At 43.1% G+C, this 8127-nt stretch overlaps 1 pseudogene; it reads left to right on the top strand.

Annotated features, from left to right (window-relative positions):
* Positions 1-1915: 1915 nt before the first annotated feature.
* On the top strand, positions 1916-7909 carry LOC101663698 (annotated as a pseudogene).
* The last annotated feature ends 218 nt before the right edge of the window (positions 7910-8127 follow it).

The following is an 8127-nucleotide window of genomic DNA, read 5'->3' as shown; positions in this document are numbered from 1 at the left end:
GATTAACAGCAATGCTGAGGGTCTTCTCATATGGGCTGAGGTATTGTTTACATGACCTTGTTCAAGTTTGGGTGTTGACACTTGCTAGCCCTGCCTTCTGTGCCTCAGGTTCCTTGTGTCTAAAGTGGCATTCAATGGTACCTCCTCAGATGCTCCGGTAAGGAATCAATCAGTATGCGTAGGTTTGGGCAAGTACAACAGTGCTGGGCATAGAGGAAGTCAGCAATACTGAAAATTTTTATCTTTATTCCATTCTCACATGAATTGAGCAGTAGCATTTCTACCGCTATTTGGAATTATTTTGACAGTCATTGGTTGAGTAGCATATTTATTGGAAAAACCATATTTATTTATTTATAGTAAACAAAACCATAAATGGAATACCACCTCATTGTTGTCCTTAAATATTACACTAGGTGATATTTTCAGAATGAAATTTCTGAAAGTAGTATCTATATTAGGTGTTGTCGGGTTGGTTCCCTATGTCTAATAGCACAAAGCACTGCCTGGTTCTGGGTCCTCCTCACAGTCGTTGTTATATGTGAGACCATTGTTGCAGCCACTGTGTCAATCCATCTCATGATGGCACAAAAAGGGGAATTTGAAGGAAGCTAGGAGTCTTTCTGCTATAAATAATATATAAATGATTACATAGGTAGATAGATAGATGAGGAAGAAGAGAAAAGGGTAGACTACAGTTAAATGTTGATTAATAAATCCAGAAGGAAGTGGAAAAGCAACACATGACAAATATCACATAAGCAATACGGGGTTCAAGCAAGAATAATCAATGGAAACTCAGTCTGCAAAAGTCCACAGTAGTCACCATGCCCCATGGTATACACACCGGGCATGTAAATCTTGGAAAAATGAACAAGCCTGACTAGGTTCCTTATGGCCATGACCCACAGCAGCTGCCTCAAATACACCTCACAATAAACAATATATGCACACAGACGCTCTCGCTCTTCCCCTCTCCTTCTCTCTCCACCCAAGCCCTTCTCTCATGGTCCCTGTCTGAGGTTGGAAAGAACTCCTAGGCCTAGGGCATCCCTGGAGCAGGAGGCCAAGGTAGACAGTCTCCTTCCCTAACCAGACAGCTGACTACTAAATCCCAAAGCTGGAAAGGAGCAACTGAGGTCTGGGAGTTCTTGATCCCCTCACACCAAAACAGGAGCACCCACACCCTCTGCTGACCCGCACACACCTGAAGGTAGGTGCTGGGCCTCTCTCAGCAGGTTACTTCAATCTCTAAAGAAAAGTCCTCACCTTTTGTCCCCATCCTGACATCAGGTTTCTATGGTAACTGCAGACCACTGGCCAGTCCAGAGGCCCAAAATGCCCTACTGCATGTCCCACACCCCATAAGCTTTTCACTGACAGCAGGACACCTGTGCCCTTCAGTTCTCCACCAGCTAGGACACTTAAATTAGAGTAATTGGACTGGGAACCAAGGGATTGAAAGAAGGCTGTCCAGTTTGGTTGAAAATGTCCTGTTGTCAGGAATTTTATTTGCTTCATCAAGAGACAGCAGGGGAATACGATCCCTTGTCAGTGAGGGGTCCCAGAGTTCCTGGAGGTCGGCTAGCTCTCCTGAGGGGGAGCATGCTAAATATCGCACAACGTGCAAAGCAGTGAACCATCTGTGGCAGGAAGCTGAGAGGCCGTCTACAGTCCTGTGACACAAGGATCCAGGAACTCCTACAAATGCCGTTGAAGGAATCTCAGACTGATTTCAGGGAGGCCGGCCTCGGTTATTAGAGTTATTTAGGAGGCAAAAACCTAGGCGACTGAGTCATACAAAGGTCTGTCTTGTGGAAATTCTTACTTTCCTTCCTGATACGCCCTTCAAAGCGGCAGGTCCTTCCTGGCCCGTGTATTTCTAGCCTCGGCACACTCCGTCTCTATCAGAGGAATGACTTCCCGAATGGTGAGTCAGGAAAGGTAAAAGGAAGGAGAAACAGCAGGACTTGCTCAGCCAGGACACTTTCCCTTTGAGACTCTCAGAACCCAGCTGCCCTCACAGTGGGTTCTGTTCCGCCTCTCAGGGGTGGGGCTCACAATGGGCCCACCACTCCCCTCCCCTTTCATGTGTTTCACTGGCTTCCCAACTATTCCTATGATATTGCCCAATGTGCTCGGGTCCTTCCGCCCACGCACTGTCATCTAGCCAATTCTGACTCATAGAGATCCTATAGGACAGAGTAGACTGCCCTTCATGGTTTCAAGGATGGGACTCGTTATCGAAGCAGACCTCATGTTTTTTTTTTCCCAGCGAGTGCCTGATGAGCACCTCTCTGGGCCCTACAGATGCATCCATGCTCCGTGACCTCAGCTCTGGATAGAATAAAAATTAGGACAAAAGAACAAGAACAGTGGTGAGAGGAAGAATACACCTTATATCTGCAGGCTAATGGGCTTCCTTTTTCTGAACCTGAGAAGTGGAGAGGAAATGATAGCTCAATCATTGACTCCTCTGAACATTTATTCAAGTTGCCGATTGTTAAGTCAACAGTTTAAAATCAACGTATAGAAACTGGGAGAAGCGGCCTTGCAGCACATTAACCTAATGCAATGTGTCATTTGATCTCCTGACTGCTGGAAACCATGTGGAGCAGTGCTATTCTGCCCTGCAGGGTCTCGATGGCTCAAGGGGACTCAGGGTCAGTGGGCTTACTGGCCAGGTTACAGATGCCACATTTTGTGGCATTTTGTTTTCAGATTTATGCCTTCAGATGTTCAAAGCAACGCCCAAAGAAGGCATCACCACTTATTGATAAGGAAACAAGCGCAGAGCGCAAAGTACCTGCTGAAATAAATGTAGAGACATATCAGATACACACAGAGGCCGACTTGAAACGACTTTCACTGGCCACTTTGGGGGACAAAAGAGCATCAAATTAAGTACATAATAAAAGAAACAGATAGATGGTAATCCTTGGAGTAAAGCAGGAGGCTGTAAGTCTTTCAGTCTTTCTAATAAAAACACATAAATGAATAGGCAGGTAGCTGCCTTGATGGGGGAGAAGAAAGATTAGTAGCCTAGAGCTGAGTGCTGATGAATAAATCAGGAAGGAAGCAATTGGAATAGGAACACATGACAAGGATCACATAAGCAATGCTTGATTCAAGCAAGAATCCTAAGTGGTGACTCAGTCTGCAGGAAGCCCACAGCAGTCACCATGGAGACAGCAGTGTCACCAGGGCGAGACCACTCCCGATTGCGGACCACCACTTCTTAAATCTGGAAAGGGGGAGTATTGACTCTCAGCCCCACGCCACCCAGGGCGGGACACCCAGCCCTTAGTCCCCTCTGCTCCATCTGGAACTCCTGAAGGTGGGAGCCACCCCTCCCGCAAGGGGGTCACGCCAGTATAAGGGCCATCACAGTAGCTATCATGATGTCAGGTTTCTATGGCAACTAGGGAACACTGGCCTGTCTGAACATCGGAATCGCCCCCGAACAGGCCTCATCTCTCCTCACCCCCACCCCGATTCTGCTCCCTGGACACCTGTGCCCTTCAGACCCTCACCGGACAAGGCGCTCAAATGAGAGCAATTAGACTGGGACCTAGCCAATCAGAGGAAGTCTACCCAGTTTAGTAGAAGAAAGCTTGTCCTGCTGTCAGAAATCATTGGGCCGCTAAGTGGCAGATCAGCAGTTCAAATCCACCAGCCACTCCTCAGGAGAAATACTCTCCGATCAAGAGTGCAGTGTGTGAACGTCGCATGGGACAGTTCCACCCTGCGCTATAGGTTCGCTATGAGTCAGCATCGACCCAATGGCAGTGAGTTCATGACGAGACAGCAGGGGAATAGGATCCGTTGGCAGTGAGGGGTCCCAGAGTTCCTGGAGGTCGGCTAGCTCCCCTGAGGGGGAGCACGTAAAATATCACACAACGTGCAAAGCAGTGAACCATCTGTGGCAGGAAACTAAGAGTTCACCTAGAGTCATGTAACAGAATGATCCAGAAAATCCTACAAATGCTAACTAAGGAATCTCAGACTGATTTCAGGGAGGCCGGCCTTGATTATTAGTCATTTAGAAGGAAAACATCTAGTCAACTAATCATACCACATTTTAACTAATTGCTCAGCTAACGATCTGCTTTGGCCTCAGATAATCTCCGGAAGTATTAGATTTTGAGAAGAAACTTGCAGAGTATGCATGTGTATGCGGTGTTCTCTCTCCATGGGAAATGTAGGTCCCCACATACTCTGCACCCTGCTGGGGGAGTATGAATTGATACACCTTGTTTGCAGAGCCATTTGGCCACATTTATTAGAGAAGAAAGTAAATTCTTCACCAGGCATTGTCCTCTTTGGCATAGATTCCCAGACAGTGTGGCTAGCAAGAGCAGTGGAGCCACAAAGTCACCAGATGCAATAAATCATTATTTTCAGAGGAACGAAAATGAGTTTTGATAAGAGATATATACAGAGGATTCTGACAGTTAGATTTAAAAGCCAGCAGAGAGATTATGTGATGTGTTTAGGGATGTGTTCTTAAGTAATATGGATCAACACATGGGAATGGCAAACAATAAATTCTTTATAGTAATAGTTCCTTCTCGGGGAGTGGCAGTCAGAGACGTAACACAGGGGAGATCAATTTGTCTGTGATGCTTAAATTTATAACCTTATTTTGTGTAAATGTTTGCCTATTATAGTACTTAATTATTATAGTACATCAACACTTTTAATGACTGCCAATTTGTCATACTGTGTTGACTTCCTTGTTGCTGTGGTGTTGAAAGCTCTGTATTTCAAATACCACCAGTGTCACCCACAATGTACGATTTTAATCAGAGATTCCAGACAAAGGACAGATTAGAAAGATGAACTAGGCTGTCCACTTTGATGTATTCTTTCAACACTAATTATCATTGAGATGATTCCTACTCACAGTGTCCCTATAGGACAGGATAGAACTGTTCCCTCTGGGTTTCTAACACTGCAACTGTTTAGTTTTAGTCGAAAACCTCATCTTTCTCCCACGGAGCAGCTGGTGGTTTCAAACTTTATGAATTGCAGCAGCACATGATCAGATATAGTACCTTGAGATGAGCCCCACGGGTTGTAAGGCACATAGAATACGATAAGGGAAGTGCTGCATCCTCAAATTAGAGTCGATTTTAATAACACGCATGAAGCCCAGCTTTCAGAACCTTCATTTTCAACGAAATACAATTCAAATCTAGAAGAAATCGTTCCAAATTATTCATTAATAACCAGAATATGAAATGTATGAAATGTGGATGTAGGAAAATTGCAAATCATCAAAATGAAGTATAACACAAAGACCTATATCAAAGGCATTAATGAACTGAAACGGACTCATATTGGTCATTCTGTGTCAGAAAATACTATAGGTTACTATGACAGGAGTGACAAATTAAAAAATCATAAAGAGATGGAAGCACCAAACAACATAATTAAGCAGTTTAATCTCTTAGACATATATAGAGTACTTCAGCCCTAAACAACAAAGCATATATTCTCCAGTATACATGGAATGTACACTAGATCATATGTTGGGATACAAAGCAATCTTCAATACATTTAAAATATTGAGATACTACAAACCATCTTTTTAGATAAGAATGCTATAAAATTAGATATCAATAATAGGAAGATCAAAATAAAATTTAAAAGATCATTTCACAGTATTATAAAGAACTGTACTTCCAACAAATTTGAAAACTTAGAAGAAATGGATAAATTTATAGAAGCACATTACCTATCTAAATTAACGCAGATTGATGTAGAAAATCTTAACAGATATATACCACAAGAAAAAATAGATTAGGTCATTAAAAACTCCCAATAACAAGCATCGGCAGAGAAGCACCAGAAGGTGCCTAGAGCCCAGAATAGAGGAAAATCGGAAGCTTGATACAGTGGAAGACACTGTGGAATAGCGTCTATTCCTCATAACAGATGGACCAAGGGGCCCAGAAGAACACACAGAGATTATTGAAAGAATAATGACCTGCTTTGCACCCATGTTGGTCCCCTGTATCTGGCAGAATCAGCCTGTCAATTTCAAATACAGCATGGAAAAGAAGATTTCTTGCTCATATGTTTGGTATGACTAAGTTTGGGGATAACATTGAGGGTGAATAGTGTATTGTTTATATAATAAAACAAATTACAACGGAATTCCCCTAGTTAGTAGCAAGGACTGAAGACAAAGATGGTGAATTCTTGTTAATAGAAGCTGCTGGCTTGTGGTTGGATCCTGACAACAGTGGTTGGATCCTGACAACAGTACCAATAGGGCATTTTTCGAGCCTGGAGAATTATGCATTGCTCCAGCACCAGGGAAACCTGGCACAGTATCCTGGTTACCCATCACAACCCCAACACTTTCACAAGCATTAAGTATACCATATATACTTGAGTATAAGCCGACCTGAATATCAGCCGAGGCACCTAATTTTAGGACAAAAACTCCATTAAAAATGTGCTGGAAAACTCGGTTTGTACACCAGTATATACGGTAATCCCAAAACACCCAGGGAGAAAAAAGTGTGCTGCATAACCTATATGAGCTGTGTGATGGACGCATCAGTGGGTACTCAGAAAAAAGTCAAGCCTGCCTTCATGGAGCCCACTCCTTCCTTCCCCCTAGCATTGCAGCAGTGCTAAAGCAGCAACCCAGATTGGTGGCTGCAGCATTCCAGGCATTTTACCTATGAGACCCCTTTGACCTACAAGGCTGTCAAATTTTCAAAGCATTCTTACTTGATACATGAATAATTCCATCCGTCACTTTCACTAAAGGCCTATATGCAGAGTTGTTACAAAAAGGTTTGTGCTAGACTGGCAAAGTGAACACCAGCTACCTCCCTCATCTTATCCCCAGTACCATGAGTTGGGCATGAAGTTGGCACATGGATTTGAGATCTTGTGCTTAATAAGCAGTCCCAATTTTTCCAGCTCCATGAAATCCCTAGTTACTACTTCACCAACGTGGGATGGCTTCCATACAGCATCAAAAAGAATAATTACTTTAAGGGACAGATAGAAAGCTCTGCTCAGTGCCAAGAATTGATTGGAGGTTAGAAATGACAAAGAAATACTTCCAGCTTTCAGTAAACCGGCCAGAAAGCGCTCTTGCTATGAGCCCAGGTGAGAAAATCTTAACCTTATCACAGAGAAGGGCATTTGACATAGAAACCTTAATAAAGAAGAAGCTACTACTACCCCTGAGAATGATGACCAAACCCTAACCCTAACCCGTATCAGCTGGATCAGCTATTCCAAAAGCTGCTGGCAAGAACGAATCAGAGCCCATTTCCAAGGGAAAAGAGAGCTATGACTTAACTCAATTCTCAGAGCGTATTAAAGCTTTGATGTCGGAAATCTCAACCCACAAGGGAGAACTGCCTCGAGAACTTTACAAGGCTCCAATCAATTTTGATATAGATGCTTTTCTTAACTATTTTGATAAGATTAGAGGTCCAAGACCTCATGAATCTAGATCTGATGATCTGGATGAAGAATACATTGACTGTTTAGACAGTGATAATGACGTGGACTTTGAAACCCAAGAGGCTAAGAATAAGGCATCTCTGAAAGGAACTCTGGATGATGTGAAGTCATACAAGGCACAAATGGATCAGGAAATAGCACACAACAGTCGTGCCAAACGTTTCACTCCCTGGAAGCAAGTGGAATCTCTATCCCAGGTTACCAGTAACAATTCAGGTGAGGAATATTCTAGTGCAGGATAATTAGTTATGTCACCATGGATGCAGACCTGAACCTGGTTTCAAATATGATGGTATCCCATAGCTCACAAGCTGGAATGGCAGGACCTGCTTCTAACCTTTTACAACACGTGGGAGTATAACTGCCTGGCAACACCAACCACAAACTCTCAAGTAAATGGAGAAAACATTAACCAGCACACAAAGTATCTGTTTTTCTTCTTAAGTAAAATTGACTCTGATTGTGCTGGTTTTTATTTTAGAAAGAAAGAAACTCTCAACAACAAGAAGCCTAGGACCAGATGGTTTTCCTGGGGAATTCTACCAAGCATTTGGAGAAAAATTAATACCAATTCAACACAAGCTATTTCAGATTACAGAAAAGTATAACAAAATACTGAACTCATTTTAT

The sequence above is a fragment of the Echinops telfairi genome, unplaced genomic scaffold (assembly GCF_000313985.2).
Source record: "Echinops telfairi isolate 266 unplaced genomic scaffold, ASM31398v2 ScPeMD7_55;HRSCAF=186, whole genome shotgun sequence".
Taxonomy (NCBI): domain Eukaryota; kingdom Metazoa; phylum Chordata; class Mammalia; order Afrosoricida; family Tenrecidae; genus Echinops; species Echinops telfairi.
Note: the sequence above shows the minus strand (reverse complement) of the source record. Positions and strands in the feature narration are given on the sequence as shown.